We start from the raw sequence: 19,480 nt of genomic DNA on the forward strand, positions 1-19,480 counted from the left end.
TAAAAATGAAAAGTAACATCTGTGCCTTCCAGAGACATTTCTAACCACACTCTCTTAAGAGCTGTTCAGTGGAGAGGCAATCTGAAAGAAGAAAGAGATGACACAGACCTACTGCTTAGTCTCAGTTCTTTCACGTTCCAGGTTATAATCTTAGGCAATAAAATAATCTCCTTGACTCACAGTCTTATCAATGACAAACATAGGGATTCCTATGTGTCAGGATTGAAATAATGTAAATACCAAACTTGTGCCTAGCCCATAGTAGATACAAATAGAAAGGATTTATGATATTATTATATTGTAACTGAGTCTAGTGTCTTCTCTGCATAGCTACCCTTAACTGCCACTTCCAAGATAAGAACCAGTAGTTCCTAGTGGTGTAATACATAGAAACAAGGAGATTAGTGTCAGTTACACATATTTCTAAGTGGAGCTCCCTGTTACTGGTTCTCATTCTGACTCTGAAAATAATTGGCTCATCTTTAAGGATGAGTTGGGTCACAGGAGGAAGAAGTTTCCCATAATGAGGGGCTAGGGCAAGGATATAATTTATCACCCCAACAGGCTCAATTTTGACAGTGAAATAAGGTAAAAAAAATAAATTATGTGATTTTTGAGATATTTACTGACCAACCAATTGATCTTATTTTATTGAGAAACTTAGAAAATAGTTCTATTCAAATTCTATTTTCAAAAATAAAAATTTTAAGTAAATGGATGGAAGAAAATATACCATGTTAGAATTCATTTTTAAAAAGCAAGATTAGGTATGTTAATTTCAGAAAGAGCAGACTTCAGAGCAATAAAGGCTATAGGGGATAATGAAAGGCATTATATAATGATAAAGGGGTCAATTCTCCAATAAGACACAATAATCCTTAACATGTATGTGACTAACAAAACAGCAGCAATTTATATGAAGCAAAAGCTAATATAATTGCAAAAAGGAATAGATAAATCCACTATTATAGTTGGAGAGTTCAGCACCCCCCCCATTAGAAATAGACAGCTCTAACATGCAAAACATCAGTAAGTTGAATAAGTAAAATAGCAGACAGTAAAATCAGTAAGTTAGACATAGTTGATGTCTAACTAACATCAATCAACTGGATATTATTGACATCTAAAGACCACTACTTCCAACAGTAGCAGCTCACATGGAATATTCACCAAGATAGACCAAATTCTGTGCCATAAAACACACCTTAGCAAATGTAAAAGAATAGAAATCATACCATGTCTGCTCTCATACTGCAGTGGAATTAAACTAGAAATCAATTACAGAAAATAAATGGAAAATACCCAACTACATGGAAATTAAACAACACATGTCAAATAACACATGGGTGAAAGAAGAAATCTCAAGATAAATTAAGATATAGTTTGTACTAAATGAAAACAAAAACACAGCTTATCAAAATTTGTGGTATGCAGCAAAAGCAGTGCTTAGATGGAAATTTATAGCATATAATGTGTGTATTAGAAAAAAAGAGCTAAAATCAATATTCTAAGCTTCCTCCTTAGGAAACACACTAATGTGTGTATTAGAAAAAAAAAGCTATTCTAAGCTTCCTCCTTAGGAAACTAAAAAAAAAAAAGAGCAAATTAAATCCAAAGCAGAAAGAAAGAAAGCAAAATTAGAGCAGAAATCAATTAAATTGAAAAGAAGAAATCAATAGAAAAAATCAACAAAACCAAAAACTGGTTCTTTGAAAAGATCAATCAAGTTGATATGCCTAGCCAAGCTAACTAAGGAAAAAAAGAGAGCAATCACAAAGTACTATTACCAGAAATGAAAGTGAGAACATCACTGCAGATCCCATGGCCATTAAAAAGACCAATTTAGATGCTGAAAAATGTAGGTCTTCTTAATTACATCCCATTCCAGTTCATAATAAAAGTTTATCTACAAATTTATTTTCATAGACGCTCCATTAAAAGCATCTTCTTACAAGGTGAGATATCAAAAGTAAAATTGCTGGAAATTAAAACTAAATCTTGCATATCATTTTAGTTCTCATTAAAAATATGTTTAGTTCCCCTTTTTTGAGATAAATTTCTAAATCTTTATAAGCTTTATTTTCAGTAATTATAGTTTGCTGAAAGCTTCAAAGGCTGAAATTTTGTGGCAGTCCATTTGTTGAATAGTTGACTACAGATTTCCAAATAATTTTGGAGAAGGAGCACCAAAATTTACCAAACTAAGAGTATTACAAAATTTATCAAAAATTTTAAAAGAATTTAATACAATTATAGGATATTTAAATTGACTTTAAAAACAAGTCTTCAAGTGTGCAAACATTTTGAAAATCCTCTTGAGAATTGTAAGTGGAATGTGAAATTGTGTACTGTCATGTGGAAGTTTATCTCATATTTAAAAAAACTTCAGTATTAAAAATAATACATCTGGAGTAGGTGAAATAAAAACATTTTGAATCAATAAAAACTACAAAAATTTTGTTGCCAGCTGAAGTACTATAAAATCATTAAAGGAATTTCTTGAGACTGAGGGAAATGATAACAGAGGGAAACTCAGATCTTCAGGAAGAGATAAAGAATATCAGAAATGGTATATATCTGTGATATAAAATATATTTTCCTTTTAATTAAAAATAAGACTGTAAAAAATTATTATTTTGTTGGATTTTATAATGCATTCAGATGTAATACAAAGGAAAATTAAAGCATAAAAATGACAGGTTAATTGACTTATGTGGTTCGACTTTATGTCAAGTTGTATATTAACTAAAGATTGACTGTGAAGAATTAAAAATGAATATTGTAATCATTAAGCAACCACTAAAAATGCAAAGATCTATTACTAACAAGTCAACAGATAGAGTAAACAGATGCTTTAAAATGTGAAAAACCTAAAAGAGTCAAGGAAAAAAAAAAAGAACTGATGGTCTAAAGAGATAGCAAATAGTAAAATTATAGACCTACTCATTTCCAATTCAAACATGTCTATAATTACATTTAGTGGACAAAACACTTTAATGGTCAGAGACTGTCAAATCTGATTTTAAAAACGAGGTCAAACTATAGGCTTTCCATAAGGATGTATTTTAAATAAAAGGCATCCTGTATTTTAAATAAAAGATGTATTTTAAATAAAAGATCCTGTGTCATTTAAAAGATGAAAAAAGATATGCCATGAAAATAATAAGCATAGAAGGTTAGGGATATTAAAAGAAGGGATATCAAAAATAATGTAGGCTTTGCAAAGAGTTTTACCAGAGACAGAAATTATTACCAGAGACAAAGAAGGATATTTGGATATTTAATAAGGAAAATTGGTGAATTCATAAGACAGATAGAGCAATCATAAATATTCATGCATCTAACAACAGAGCTTCAAAATATAGGAAGAAAAATTTGAAAGAATTAAAAAGAGAAATAGATAAATCCATTATCATAGTTGGAGAATTTAACAGTCCTCTCTCAGAAATTGATAGAAAAACTAGGCAAAAAGAGAGTAAAAACATAGATCTGTATTTACAACCTAAGTGTCCATCAACAGATGAATGGATAAAGAAGATGTGGCACATATATACAATGGAATATTACTCAGCCATAAAAAGAAACGAAATTGAGTTACTTCTTGTAGTGAGGTGGATAGACCTAGAATCTGTCACACAGAGTGAAGTAAGTCAGAAAGAGAAAAACAAATACTGTATGTTAACACATATATAAGGAATCTAAAAAAAAAAAAAAAAAGTTCTGAAGAACCTAGGGGCAGGACAGGAATAAAGACGCAGATGTAGAGAATGGACTTGAGGACCCAGGGAGGGGGAAGAGTAAGCTGGGATGAAGTGAGAGAGTGGCATGGACATATATACACTACCAAGTAAAACAGATAGCTAGTGGGAAGCAGCCGCATAGTACAGGGAGATCAGCTCTGTGCTTTGTGACCACCTAGAGGGGTGGGATAGGGAGGGTGGGAGGGAGACGTAAGAGGGAGGAGATATGGGGATATATGTATATGTATAGTTGATTCACTTTGTTATACAGCAGAAACTAACACACCATTGTAAAGAAATCATACTCCAATAAAGATGTTAAAAATAAATAAATAAAAATAAAATAAAATAAAAATAAAATATTTAATGTATACAACAAAAAACATAGATCTGGAAAATACTATCAACTAGCATACTCTAACTGACATTTATAATACAACACACACAACAAATGCAAAATAGACCTGTTCTTTTAAAGTGCACATGGTAATTTCAACAAGTTGTATTATTTGTGGGCCATACAAGAACTCAATAAAATTTTTAATGAAATTTTACATAGTATATTCTCTTATCATAATAGAATTATGAAAATAGCTTATCATAATAATAAGCTATCCAGAAACTTTAATCTTTTTCCTGGCTCAGTCTTCTCTGCTAATTAAATCATGTGGGAAGTATATTAGTTATCTATTGCTGTATGACAAATTACTCTAAAACTTAGCACCTTAAAAGAATAAGCATTTGCTTTCTTACAATTTCTGAGCGGCTGGGAGTTGTTTAGCTGGGTAATTCTGGCTCAGGGTGTCTCATGCGGTTGCAGTCAAGATGTGGACAAAAGATACAGTCATTGAAAGGCTTGATAGGGCTGGAGAATCGACTTGCTAGCTCACTCACATGGTTATTGGCAAGAGGCCTCAGTTCCTTGCCACATAGGCCTCTCCATAGGGCTGCTTGTGACATGGTGGTTGGCTTCCCCAGAGCAAAAATCTGAGAGAGAGAGAGAACAATTAAGATGGAAACTGCAGTGTCTTTTATAACCTAATTATATCATCACTTCTGCACTGTTTTATTGGTCATGTAGAACAGCCCTTGGCACAGTGTGGGAGTGCCTTACCAGGATGCAAGTACCAGTAGGTGGAATTCATTGGAGACCATCTTGAAGGCTGGCTACTAAGGGGGGCATTGAAAAAATACTTAAGCCCTGGTTCTACCTCAGGTCTATTAACTCAGACTCTTTTGGGGATTGGGCATCTGTTGTTTGTTTTTTTTTTTTTTTTTCCTCTTAAGCTCCCAAAATGATTCTCAATGTACAGGGTTGAGGAATATTATAGTAGAGGAAATCCACTGTAAATCATCAAGTAATATCTGTGCATTAAGATCTGGGTAAACTTAATGAAACTCCAATCCTAAAAGACAGAAAAGGAGTCATAAAAGGGACATAGATTTATAAATCAGTTAATCAAACAGAAATTCAATCAGTAGGTCAGGATTTTCAAAACATATTAATGGAAATTTCCATAACACCACTGAATATTTGCAACCTTTGTGAGCAGCTAGTAATTGTAAAGTTCCGCAGATTATTCCAATGAGCAACCGTTTGGGAACCAAATCTTTACATGATACACGCCACTGGAGCTCACTTTCTTTCTACCTAATTTGTTGCTGGGGAGGCTCTCAGACTCACTCAGGCTTTCTGAAAGGATGGTTTCATCTAACTGGCCGTCTTGAGAAATAGTAAAGCTGAAGTTGGAAGAAGCCACCTTCGGCACTGGGGAGAAAAGTCTGTATTCCATGTTCCAGGGCAGCTTTTCAAAGCTGCGCATAAGGTTTTCATGACTTTAAAACTCCAGGTAGATAAGAGGAGGCCTGTATTGTCTTTCAGTTTCATGCTCATCTTTGAAAATATTCCCCTTAGATCCAGACCTCAGAAGCACCAGGCTGATGGAAGTAATTTGGTTAGAGAGTATTCTCAATTGCAAGACCTTCGTTATATTTGAAAGTTCCCCATCTTAGGCATCTCTGTATTTGGAAAGTACATAGAAGGTGAACATCATTTTCAAGAATGAATTCACAATTTTATGAACAGGAAGAAGTTTTTAAAAATAGCCTTTTGTTTTAGTTTAGATGAACCTAGAAAACACACTCAAAAGAAAAAATATGAGTTAGTATTTGACTCTCATCTTTTTCTAATCATACTTGTTACTTACAGATTTAGGCTTAGAAATGAATATCAATTACAGGGATTTAAGTACTGCAGAGGAGGCAGGATTTTATATTAGGAAGAGCATACCTTTTAGTATCAGAAGACCTAGGTTTGATCATGGCTCTTTTGATAACTCCCTGTATAAAAATGGACAGTCTATCTTAATCTTGCTGGACCTCAGTTTCTAATTTCAAACAACCAGAAGTTGAACTTCCTCATTTTAAAAGTTATCTTTCATCTCTAATATTTATAGGTTGTGATTTAAATGTGCTGCTCCTTAAAGGGCTGTGGGTAACTTTACAGTGTGAGGTTCAGCTTAAGGAGAGAAACCTTCACAAATGAAAATGAAGAAAAACTTGGAACAGTAGGAAGCTCTTTTCTGGATATAGCTTGTGATCTTCATGTTCCTACAACTAGGCTTTCTGGGGTGCATATGGTGAAGGGGGTTGTCTGCATTTCGAAAAGCAAAATGTTTTTAGTAAGATTTACTGGGACACAACTGCCACCTAGGAGCTGGCTAAAATATGACGATAAGAAAGTCAAGTGTCCTCTAAACAAATCCAGCGTATAAACATTTGAATTTATTTTTAAAAGAACAGAAATGATTGTTTGCATTATAAAAACATTTGTTGTTGTTATGAAACAATTCTTTTTAGGAAGGCTAATAACACTGATAAGTGATTTACCTTTTACAAATCTCATATGTGATTTTGTATAGTTCCCAAATTATGACTAAATTTTAAGAGCATATCTCTTATGGGACATGAGGTGTGTCTATATCTCTCTAAGGCATTTATGAGCCCATCTGTGGATCTGTAGCTTTCCTTTAGGACATGGGAGTTTCGGGAAAGCTAAACATAACATAAGGGTCTTCCAGGTCGTAAGACTTGATTTGTCCTGGTGGATTTGCTGACTAGCCAAAGAAAATTTCAATTCCAGTGTTGCAGTTCAGATACATCAGTAACTTTCTGTGCTGGTATTTACAAAGATTAACAGCTGGATTCTCCAAACTGAGATGTTAAAGATCAGCTATTGAAATGAAGAAATTGGGGTTCCAGGCTATTGGATGTAAATTTCTACCACTTTATGGTAGAGTTATAATGGTAGAAGGTTTTATTTTTCCTGGCCCATGAATTAGAAAGAGGTGGTTTAGCTGAATGCCTGAATCAATCCGAAATATCCAGAGACTGGTTAAAGCATTCATCCCCACCCTCACTTCTTCCTTCAGCAATGGAAGTTGCTGTTTTCCTGAGTTGCTATTTTGTAATTTACTCCCTAAGCCCTGATTTAATGTGGGCTATAGATGAGTGATGTGGGATTTAAGGTGATTTAAGAGATAATAGGCCATTTCTCCAAAATAAAGACCCTGTACAAGGCTGTGGGGAAAACTGTCACTTTTGTTGGAAGATGAGGAGGACCAAGAGAAAAAATGTTTCAGATTTCCTGATGCTGACACCTCAAAGTGATGATGTTTCCCTGAAATTTTAGCTCTTTTTTGATAAGTTTTTTAAAAATTATGCATTTTCTATCTTTTTAACAAGAAGACAATTTAGTTTAGTCTTTTCTTGATATGTCCAAGGCATCAATACATATTGAAGACGGTGACTTTCTGTGCAGTGATCAGCTTGTTTCTCTCTCTTTCCCTTTCTTTTTATCTTTCTTTAATTTCATGCTGACATTTATTCTTCTTTCAATTTGTCAATCTTTAATTGTTTTCTCCATTATATTTTTTTCAGCTTGCTCTTTCTAGTATGATAGTGAAGAAAAAAACAACTCAGGAATCAGAATTTGTAGGAGAAAAGATTATGGGCTGCACTTAAAAAAAAAAAGTCTACATATTTATATCTGGAAGGAAATATATCTTAATGTAGTGGCAGTTTTCTCTGGATTGCTAGAGTAATATAAATTTTATTTTCTTCTTTTTAGTATTTTTCCCAAATTTCTGCAATGACCGTGTACTTACTTAATAATTTAACAAATTTTTGATGTAATATTTTAATATACTTTACTGGTTTTGAATCTAAGATCTGCCAGTACAAGTTAGAAGTCATCTTGGTTAAATTACCACCAAGTGACTTTTTAAATTAGAATACCTCTCTGAGCATCAATTTCTTCATTTGTAGAATATCTCCCTCATAGAACAGGGAGAATTAAATGAAATAAACTAAGATGAGTGCCTGGAACACAGAATGATTAAAAAACATAAGTCTCATTTTTAAGAATTTTGTGGTAATTGAGGAAAAAAGACTTAAGAGGCCAAATTACCTAGATTGAAACTAGAGACTTGGTGAAAATGACAATTATTTTGGTACTTGGAGTTGATTTCTCCTAAAGTTTGCATTTCATGCTGTGTTCCAGAAAGCTTGACTTATGAATAAGTGGGTGTACTGTACCCCACTGAGTTGTAATATTTTAGAGTTAGGGGACTTCAGAAACCACTGAGCCTAAAACTTGCATTTTATAATTGAAAATATTGGGAGGAAGTTTTATCTAAGTCTTATAGTAGCTTCGTCTGCAGAACATTCTCCAAGAGTGGATCTTCACTTAGTTTTTGGCAATGTACTTGGGATTATTTGCTATCATCTTAACAGTATTTTTCTGAGCCCCTGGGCCTCAGGTTAGTGGCTGGAATGGAGAAGAGACCGGGAGAGAAAAACCAGAAGAGAGGAAAAATTCGCTCAAGAAAGGATATGTTAAGGCATCAACCCAGCAGCAAGTCCAGAGTGATAACAGTTATCTTCAACTCTAGCTAAAATTATACTTGCAGAGGGCAAAGCTCTTCTGTGCAATTTTATAAACTGTGGAACTAAGCAAATCAGGTATTTCCTCACTGACATGCTGGGAGTTCCATATTTCAGAAGAATTTGCATGCCTTGTATGGTGTCAGTGATGAACGAACTCAGCAGAGCTCCCTGTGCTGCATTTGGAAAAGAGGCAGAGCTGTAAGAAGAGTTACTGTTTAGCAGGAACCTTTTTTGTGTCCCTAAGGTTGCTGGTGCTAACGGCAAAGAGAAGTGTGGTATTTAGAAGAATTTCTATGCGATCTTTTGTTCTTCAACACAAAAATCCCTCATGTTCTTAATTTGAGTAATAAAGCTCCTAGAAATATTTGTATTTCCTAGACTAATATCAGACTTTCCCCCCTTGGCTAACCATTCTCACAAAGAGGCTAATTTGGGGGAGGAGCAAGGGGAGAGTTCCTTCTCAGCTTGTGAAAAAAGTGTTAATTATTCCTTTGACAAGGCTTCTAACTCTTGGGAAACAGCTCTCCCATTGATGGAACTGTTTCTGTCTGTGGCTGTTATCTGAAAGCAGCCACCTGGTTTCAGGTCAGACAAGGGGAAAGAGTTTAATTAACTTTCCCTAATACTGATTTGATTTCGAAAGACTTAAGAAGTACAGACACAGTAGTTGTGCCTATGATCTACCTGTCTCAGTCTCTCACATCCTAGACCACCCTCCCTTCCAGATGATTTCGCTAACTTTCCACATTCTGGATTTCAGCTGGATGTTTTTCTCCACCTGAAATTGTCTTATAACAGGTGTATAAAAATTATGAAAGAAGATACAGTTCCACATGCCTTGACACAAGACACTCACTGTGTACAGATAAACCAGTGTGGAGAAATAGTAACATTAGTCAGTTAATTTAAAGTGAAACAGTTAAGAAAGATAGTGGTTTGAACATCCACTTGGACATTTACTTATGCATTCATTCAATATTTGAGAATGTACTGAGCATCATACTAACAAGTATTGATAGAATGACAAAACACATTTGGTCCTTGCCTTCCAGAGGTTATTATCAAACACAAAGAATATTAGAGAGTATTCTTATTTTAGCCTGGAGTCCTGAGCATTAGTATTGGCTGTTCCCTTCCATAGTTGTATGTCTCGGATTGGTCATTCTGTCTCTCTGTGCCACAGTTTCCACATCTGTAAACCAAGGGACCTGGTTGTGACCTATAATAGTCTTACTCAAAGCATGGTTCAGTGCCCGTGTGCAGATGGTTCAATTCTAGTTCTGACAAGTTTAGTGCAGAAATTAAGAATGGGCATTTTAAAATGTTCAATACAATTTGACATACTTCACTCTGTATAACAGTCTGTAGGTCCATCCACATCTCTACAAATGACCCAATTTCATTCTTTTTTATTGCTGAGTAATACTCCATTGCATATATGTAACACATCTTCTTTATCCATTCTTCTGTTGATGGACATTTAGGTTGCTTCCATGTCCTGGCTATTGTATGTAGTGCTACAATGAACATTGGGGTGCATGTGTCTTTTTGAATTATGGTTTTCTCTGGGTCTATGCCCAGTAGTGGGATTGCTGGGTCATATGGTAATTCTATTTTTAGTTTTTTAAAGAACCTCCATACTATTCTCCATACATGTGGAATCTAGAAAAATGGCACAGATGAACCAGTTGCAAGGCAGAAATAGAGACACAGATGTAGAGAACAAATGTATGGACACCAAGGGGAAGAAGGTGGGTGGTGGGATGAATTGGGAGATTGGGATTGACATATATACACTAATATGTATAATATAGATAACTAGTGAGAATGTGCTGTATAGCGCAGGGAACTCCACTCCGCTGTACAGTAGAAAAGAATGCAACATTGTAAAACAACTATACCCCAATTAAATATATAAATAAAAGTAAATAAATACAATTTGACAGAGTAATTCTACGTATCTAAACTCTCATAAATATTGGAGGTTTGAATTGAAGTCTTTGATTATTTCAGTTTTTACTAATTCATTTTTGCAAAAGTATCAGTTCATGGTGGATTTGAAAATATAAACTGGTCTATCATCACAGATAAGTGGTCATAAGAGAATTTTTATAAAGAAAGAGTTCCATGGCCAAGACTATTGGAGAGTTGAAACGTAAATTAGTGTATTAAAGATACTGAACATACCTACAGAAAACAAACCTGTAGACCTTAGCATTTCCAAGACATAGTGCCATGGCACTTTTTCTTTTCCCCAAAATTTTGTCAGCACTGATCCCCTGTGCATGCCCTCCTCACTCTTCTTGGTTTCTGACATTGCTGCCAGGCCGGTCCCCTGCACAGATGCCAGCCTCATCCTTCTCAGGCTCTGATTCTGTTCCCCGCAGTCACCCTCTTCATCCCCTCACTCTCACGCTGGCATCCCACTGTGGGTCATTGAGCCCCTACAGTAGCCCAGCACAGACCTCACTAATGGTTTCAGGAAGGGATGGGAGGTAAAGAAAGAGTCAGAGGAAAATGTATTTTTTGTTAGAGATTTCCTATTATAGTAACTTCCTTTTATCCACAGAAAATGGTCAGTTTTTTCTCTGATTATAAATGTCTATATAAAGGATGCTAATATATTTTCTACTTGTTGAATATCTACTTCAGTTAGTCATTGTGTGTTATTTCTAATTCTCACCACACTCTGTGAAATTAGTATTATTTTTCCTGTTATACATGTGAGGAAAAACACTCACAGAGCTTCAGTAATTTTCTAAAAGCTAGCAAATAAGAGTATAAAATCTGAATCCAAGTCTGCTAGGCTCTTTTCACCATGCTGTGCCATCTCTATACTTCAAATCATCAAAACGGCTAAGTCAGTGTGGTTTCCTGATCGAGGACCTCTTTAAGAATCAATGGAACTCTTAAGACATAAAACACTCCTACTTCAGAAAGACAGGGCCCAGAATTTGGGGTTTAGCTTTAGAAATTTGGCAAACTGTAACCTAAGAGACTAGCTATAAGCACACCTTAAAAAAATACAGGCAAAGTACTAAGTCCATGCAACTATGTACAAATATAGCCTATTCCTAAGATAAGGGAAAGAACATTTTCCTTGATGTTTCCTTGCAGCCTTTTCTCACAATTGTTTCTCAAAGATAATGAAAAATCCTTTCACATCCTGTCCGCATTTTTTTTCTTTTTTTTTTTTTTTGAAGGGAGACTGAGCTGATTTCTTTATTTCAGTATGTGTAGCTCCTACAATGACTAGTTACTAAAAGATGGCCTATTTAAAAAGAGAGCCCCATTCTGACACAGGAGAGAAATAAATGTCTGCAGGTCGGATACTTGTCACCTAGTGTGCCTGCCCAGTTAATTCAAACAATCAGTCAGAAAGCATTTGGCCTTTACTAGTGGAGGAAAAATAGAAGGAAAAAATAAATAGGAATTTTTCATGTGTTTATTGAAATTCTGTATTTTTTAACTTTTCATTCCCTTCTTCTCCTAAATGTTACAGACTTTGGGAAGTTCTTATTTGATTTTTATTCCAGTGGAAGTGAAGCAGAAAATTAAACCATACTATGATTTCTTTAAATAAATTGGCTTTTTGAAATCATTTTTCAAAATTTCTAAGGCTGCAACTCTTAGTATGATTCTCTCTGAAGTAGAATTGTGGAGGATTTTGGTTTTCTTCTTTATACTTTTTCTGTATTTTTCAAATTTTGTATGATGAACATTTACTACTATTTTATTCAGAAAAAAAAATTGCATGAATGTCGTAAAATATATGTAAAAAGAAACTGATTCTATAGATGTTTAAAGGTGCAGGACATCCTTAAATATGCAGGTTATGCATATCGAAACTATTTATGAAATTGGACCTGAAGTTCGGATTTCTTTTGTAAATTTCTCTTTTAAAACGTGAGTGGTTGTAGCCTTTGTGGTAATGTGACCCTGCTGACTTACTTTTTTTTATTAGTCTCCAATTAGGACATTTTATTTAAGGTTAAACAGGGGACATATCCCCCTCTGAGGAAAGTGCCCTTCCTTCTGGCCCTTGATCCTTTACTGCCGGAAGTTCCTTTTCCTTGGTTGGAGATTTGTCTCAGACGGGGATTTAGCACAAAAGGAAGTGGTGAGGGGCCAATATTTAGTGATTTTGATCAATGTAGATAGAAAGCCAGAGCAGATGACTCAGTGCAAACAGTCCCCACTCTAGGGCCAGGATTGGTCAATTCATCAGGCTTCTCCAACAGAAACTTGATCAGGGCTGCCCTAAGTGATTAAGTGATTGATCGTATATATGAAAGGACCAAGTCTGGAGGACTGGCCACATGCTCTTCAGGTTGAGGTAGATGGCTTCTCATCTCAAAGGCAGTATTCACCACTTTACTGTGACCATGAACAAGCAGCCTCTGCTCTTCTATGAAAGTAGGGCTCTTGACTGAAGGGAGTCCTTTCCCATCATTCCCCTTGCCTCTGCGTGATACTGAATTGAGAAATAAACCCAGACTCTGCTTTTGCCTCTAGATTCCCAAGAACTGTAGCTGGGAAATACAGGAGTTGCAACTAATCATATCCTGACATTTTGCTCTGTACAAATAAGTAGCCAAAGAAATAGCAAAAATGTGTTTCACTGCTCCCTGATAATGGGAGAAGGACTCAGAGATTTTAATAGAAGCAGTGACTTCATCCATATGTGAACCATTCCAAGAAAATATATTTGAAGCAGGCAACAGCACATATGCCCTAAAAGGGCTGCTTTATTTAGATACCACATGTCCTTTTCAAGATGGAAAAGCACTCGTCTCTGGAAAGCCTTCTTGGGTAAATACAAAAAACTAAATATGTTTTGTCTCTCTCTCTCTCATATGTATATACATTTATTTATTATAGCCCTTTTAATAAGTTTTATATATTTTTTTACATTTCTTCTCCATTAGATTATCAGCTACTTAAGGGCTTGAGGTGTTAATTATCCTTGTTTGATTAAGAACATTGTCCAGAAGGAAGTAGGTGTTCAAATATGTGTGCTCAGTAGTAAAGTAATATTAGCTAACTTTTATTGAGATCCTGTGGTGTCAGTTACTATGTCACATGGGGAATTTCTTCTAGTCTCTGTGAGGTGAGTGTTATTATACAGATTGTACTGGTGGAGGAAGACACTGGGGTTTGGAATGGTTACTGTGCCAGGTCACATGTTGGCATAAAGCGGGACAGGTAACCCCTACACAGGGGGGCTGACAGGGGGGCCTGCTCTTATCACTCTGTGATCGCTTCTACTCACATGAAAGACAAAGAAAATGCCTTGTCCACAAACTACACTTATTTTTAGGATCACTTATTGCAAGATTTCAGCCCTCTGAACTCCTTAGGAATATTCTAGTTGAGAGGCCACATGATCAGGGAGTCAAACAGTCCTGAGGTTGAATTCTAGCTTGGTCATTCACAAGCTATAAGGTATAGCTTCTCTGAACCTCGGTTTGTTTATCTTTAAAGAGGATAATAATAAACACTTTGCAAAATTATTGAGGATTAGCATTAAGGTGTGATCTTGGCACAAAATAGGTGTTCAATAAATGTAGCTATCATTTATTTTTTTTCTTGTTTAGAATGAGTGGGTCTATAAGGCTAGGGCTTCCATATTTGAATTAATCTGAAAGGGGAAACATTTCTAAAATGAATTCCATATGCTTTTGTTTTCTAAAATAGGTTATGGTATATAGAATTTATTTTTTTTCCTTGATGGACTCAGAATCAACATTTCTGGCAGCTTCAAAACAGTGATGCTTGAGCCCTAATTATTAAGTGTTTGAGTCTTTTGTCTCCCTACTGAATAATCTGAAATTGCTAGATATTGAAGGTTCATGTGTTTGCTTTTCCCCATCATTTTGTTTAATGTAACTCTTATTTTCAGTCAGCCTAATCTTTTTGTAGGATGTCTGCTAAAGGAAGTCCCATGTACCTTGTTCACATTTGTTACATGCTTTAACACAGGGTAACAGTGACTTTTAGAATTGTATACAAAATCTGAGGTTATAGACCTGAAGCTCTCCTAAAAACAAAACAAATGTTTTAATATGTGAAAATTTGAAATATCCCTTTGAACCTCTATGAGGCTACCCCCCCACACCCCTCTTTCCTGAGTTTTTGCTGCATTCTCAGTACTTGCTTTTGTCAGCTATGTGACAGTCTCCTTCTTCTCAAAGTCGATACATTGTCCGTCAGTCATTTTGATGCCCTGTGCCTTCCTTCCCCCTTCGACATTCCACATTTCCAGACTGTTACCTCCTCTATTTCTATATTTCAACATCTAAATCTGGCAACGCTAGTTATCGTTCAACCAAACATTTTTTATTACTTTTTTATAAGCTGTCAGAACAGCTGAGTGCTAAACAATTGGTCAGTTGCCAAAAACAGCATTAAGAATGGGGATAGAAGAAGTGATTAAACCAGCGCTGTGAATTATTCACTCTGAGGCAACATCTTGGAACCAGGAAATGATTACGTTCATAAGGGTGCTTATAAAAACAATTTGTTGATCTTAATTTCAGTTTTTCTCCCATCTGAATCACAGGGGAGTTAACACACCATTGCATTGATCAGCGGTGTAGGAAGCCAGGTTCATCATATGATGCCACAGGGCAAGCTTCAGCAGTTTCTTCAGCGGCTGATTAAGGAACAGGAGAGAATTTAACATCAACCGAAGCGCAGATGGGCCCCTTTAAAGGCTTTGCCACGATATGGCAGGCACAAAGCAGTAGGTCACAGAGACACCATTTGGTACAGCCATGTCTCAGGTCTCTAGTCTGGCCTTGAGGTTGGTGGATAGCTTACGTTCCCTCAGCCTTTTCCAGTTTCAGGATGGCAGCTGAGGCTACCAACCAATTCACTATATCCACCCTCCTTCCAGTGTCCAGGAGCCCCCAGCAGAGTCCATAGTCATAAGTCAGTCTCTCAATATTTCACATACATCAAGTTAGGTAAAAAAGCCAAAGGAGCCCTTTTTAATTCATTTTTGTTTTAACTGACTTGACTTTTTAGAGAAGTTTTAGGTTCATAGCAAACTGAGGGGCAGGTACAGAGATTTTCCATATACTCCCTGCCCACCCAGCCCGCAGGCATAGCACCCTCCATTATCAACATCTGCATCAGAGTGCTACATTTGTTACAACTGATAAACCTACATTGACACATCAGTACCACCCAAAGTCCATAGTTTACTGATGCAAATAGGCCTTCGTAACGTAGTGGTGAGGTGAGGGGAGAGGGGAAACATTCTGTGGTCCCATGATGACGGTCAGTCTTTAAGTGAGCCTATGTCTCCAGATTTGTGAAATTCACGCATGCTTTCCAATCCCTCCGCCCCCATATGTGGGACGGGGTGATTCATGTGGGCTGGAGTTGGGTATTTTCTTTCCCTCCGGTTAGTTAGGCTCTAATAAAGTCTCAGCAGATTAGGATCTGGTTGAACAGTTTCTCCCAAGGTTAAACTTTGTAAAGAAGGACCGAATGCTGTGGTTTATTTCAAAACGGTTCCTTTTCCTCTCCTCCTGCAGGAAGCACAAGGGGATTTTTTTTCCCCCTGATGTTCACTGGGAGAACCTGGTAGAGATCGGAGAAGTAACACTCACAAAAGTGGGGACCACCCCCCTCACCCTGTGATTGCCCCCACCTGGGTTTTTTAACTCTGAGTTGTCCTCTCTGAGCCTCCAGAAATTAATTATAGTGCAGGTTTCCCTACCCCAGTCCTGGCTCCTATGGAGGTTTCTGATCCAGTAAAGTGTGATTCTCTGAATTTGCCTGCCAGTCTCCAGTTTCAGAGGCAGCGATTTTGTCTATGACCTCTCTTCTCTTACAGATCTGAGAGAGTTGTTGACTTTTCAGCTTTTTATTTGTTGTTAGGATGGAGTAGTGACTTCCAAGCTTCCTGTGTGCTGGACTGGAAACTGGCAGTGCCGTTTTTCCACTCTTTATCCTTTTATTTTTGAAAATTAAATATGTCAGTCATAAACATCATATATACATCTATACATATATATTCAAATATTACCAAGAAATATATAATAAACAGTAATTCTTTCTCCCATACTAGTGCTCCCAGCTCTTCTCTTTGAAGGCAAATTCTGTTTGTAGTTTCTTGTGTCTCCTTCCAGAAATATTTTCTATATACGTAAGCATATATATATTTTTTTTAATAATTTTAATTACACAAATAATAAACTATTTCTCTGGAGGTACTGGTGTCATAGAATGAGTTGGAGAGCATTATCTATTTTTCTATAATCTGGAAGAGTTTGGGCAAGATTGTGCTATTCTGTAAATGTTTGGTAGAATCTACCAGTAAGATCATCTGGAGCGGGGGTTTTCTTTGTTAGGAGATTTTCACAAATTCTTTGATTTTTTCTTTAAAGAATTGAAATGATTCAATTCTTTTAATAGCTGTAGGACTATTCAAATGTTCTATTTCCTCCTGTCTCTATCTATATTTTTAAATGTAGTATCATAAGTTGTCTGAGTGTTCTCTTACTATCAGTATTATTCCTGAATTAGCTATTTACGCCTTTTCTCTTTTTTCTTTGTCAATCTTTTTAGAAGTTTATCAACTTTATTAGTCTTTTATTTCTGTCAGTTTTTGTTTCATAGATATTGAGACTCTGTCATTATTATATCTTCCTGGTGTATTGACCTTTCGTTATGAAATATCCATTTTTAGTTCTAATATTACTGATTGCTTTAAAGTAAATTTATCAGTATAACCACAATAGCTTTTATTTGGTAATTTTTGTAAGTTTTTCTGTTATGCTGACACTTTGTGTATTCTTATATTTAACTTATGTCTCTTGTAAGAAGCATATATTTGTTTTCTTTCATCCAAATTGACAACTGTTATTTTAAAATGGAATATTTATTCCATATTTTTTGTACTTGAGTTTAAATTTATTATCTTAATATTCATTTTCTATTTATCCTGTCTTATAATTTATTTCCTTCAGTTTTACTTTTTTTTTTTTTGTTTTAGATTTTTATTTATTTATTTATTTATGACTGTGTTGGGTCTTCATTTCTGTGCGAGGGCTTTCTCTAGTTGCGGCAAGTGGGGGCCCCTCTTCATCGCGGTGCACGGGCCTCTCACTATCACGGCCTCTCTTGTTGCGGAGCGCAGGCTCCAGATGCGCAGGCTCAGTAATTGTGGCTCACGGGCCTAGTTGCTCCGCGGCATGTGGGATCTTCCCAGACCAGGGCTCGAACCCGTGTCCCCTGCATTGGCAGGCAGATTCTCAACCACTGCGCCACCAGGGAAGCTCCACAGTTTTACTTTTGATTTTGTGTGTGTGTGTATCTGTTATGGTCCTTTCTTATTTTACTAGTTATACATTCTTTTGGTAATTACCATAGAGATTATGACATATGTCCATGACTTATTAAAGTTTCATGAAATTAGAAATTTAACATCTTCCAGGAAATGCAAGGATCAAAGAACAATTTAATTCCTTTCACCCAGCTACCCACCAGATTTTGTGCTATTATCGCATGGATTTTAATTTATATATTAAATGTCACATGATATTATATTATTATTGTATTATATTATAAATATTCATTTTATTTTTACCACATATTTACCCCCTTCTTTGTTCTTTTATTTGTTCTTGCAGAACTTTGTTTTCATTGTGAATAATTTACCTTATTTTTGAAGAATACACTTTAATATTTTCTTTAGTATAAGTTTGATTATAAAAACTCCGAGTTTCTGCTTGTTTAAAATTTTCTTTATATTTCTTTCACTTTTAAAGGTTGTATTTGTTGATTCAGAATTCTAGGTTAGCAGGCATCATCATTCTTTACTTCAAAGATACTATTCTACTGTCTTTTGTCTTTCATTATTTCTGTTGAGAAATCATTGTTAATCTTATTGATGCTCCTCTTCAGGAGGTATGTTTTTTTGTTTCCTGGCTGCTTTTAAAAGATTTCATATATCTTTAATTTTCAGCAGTTTTCCTATGATGCAGTTATATATACATTTTTGTTGTTATTTTCCTACTTAGAAAACTACTTGGGGTTCATACACTTATTGAACCTGTGTATTTATACCTCTTATCAGTTTTGAAAAGTTATTAGTCAGTATCTCTTCAAATACTTACTCTGCTTTACTCTTTCTCTGTTATCTTTCTGGAGCACCAGCTGACTCTTGTGACAACTTTCCTCTGTGTATTATATGCCTTTTAGACTCACTTCTGTATTTTCCAGATTTTGTCTCTTCATATTTCAGGCTAGATTTTTGTCAGTCCTATCTTCCATTTTATTCTTTCTTTTTCTAGGTCTAATATGCTATTAAACTCATCCTCTGAGTTCTTAATTTCAGTTTTGTATTTTTCTTAGCTATATACTATTTATTTATTACTTTAGTTTTGCTTTCTTTTTAAATTCTCCACTTGTAATTTAATTCCTTGATCATATTAAGCATAGTTTTGTGTTCTTACTAAGTATGCGCCTTAAAATGTCAACATCTTGATCTTTTGGGGGTCTAGTTCTAATATTTATTTCCCCTTTGATCAATTTGTGTACTTGTAAGTCTCAGTAGTTTTTATTAAGGGCTGAAAGTTGCATGTCAAAAATTGTAGAAATAATTTAAAGTTCTGTATGATGGTATTTTCCTCCAGAAATAATATATTTCACTTCTGGTAGGCAGCTAGGCTAGAGACAAGCCACATGAACTAAACCTGATTTGAGATAATTTAAAGATGTGCTTCAGTCCTTCTGAGATCTAGCCTATTTTCTGTTCATTGTAAATTTCAGAGTGTACC

At 35.5% G+C, this 19,480-nt stretch overlaps 1 protein-coding gene across 2 annotated transcripts in view; it reads left to right on the top strand.

Moving 5' to 3' along the window:
- The window catches only part of HTR7 (5-hydroxytryptamine receptor 7), a 680,316-nt gene that overhangs the window by 507,950 nt on the left and 152,886 nt on the right, over window positions 1–19,480 (top strand). The window lies entirely within an intron of this gene.

The sequence above is a fragment of the Balaenoptera physalus genome, assembly GCF_965194825.1.
Source record: "Balaenoptera physalus genome assembly, chromosome: 14".
NCBI lineage: Eukaryota > Metazoa > Chordata > Mammalia > Artiodactyla > Balaenopteridae > Balaenoptera > Balaenoptera physalus.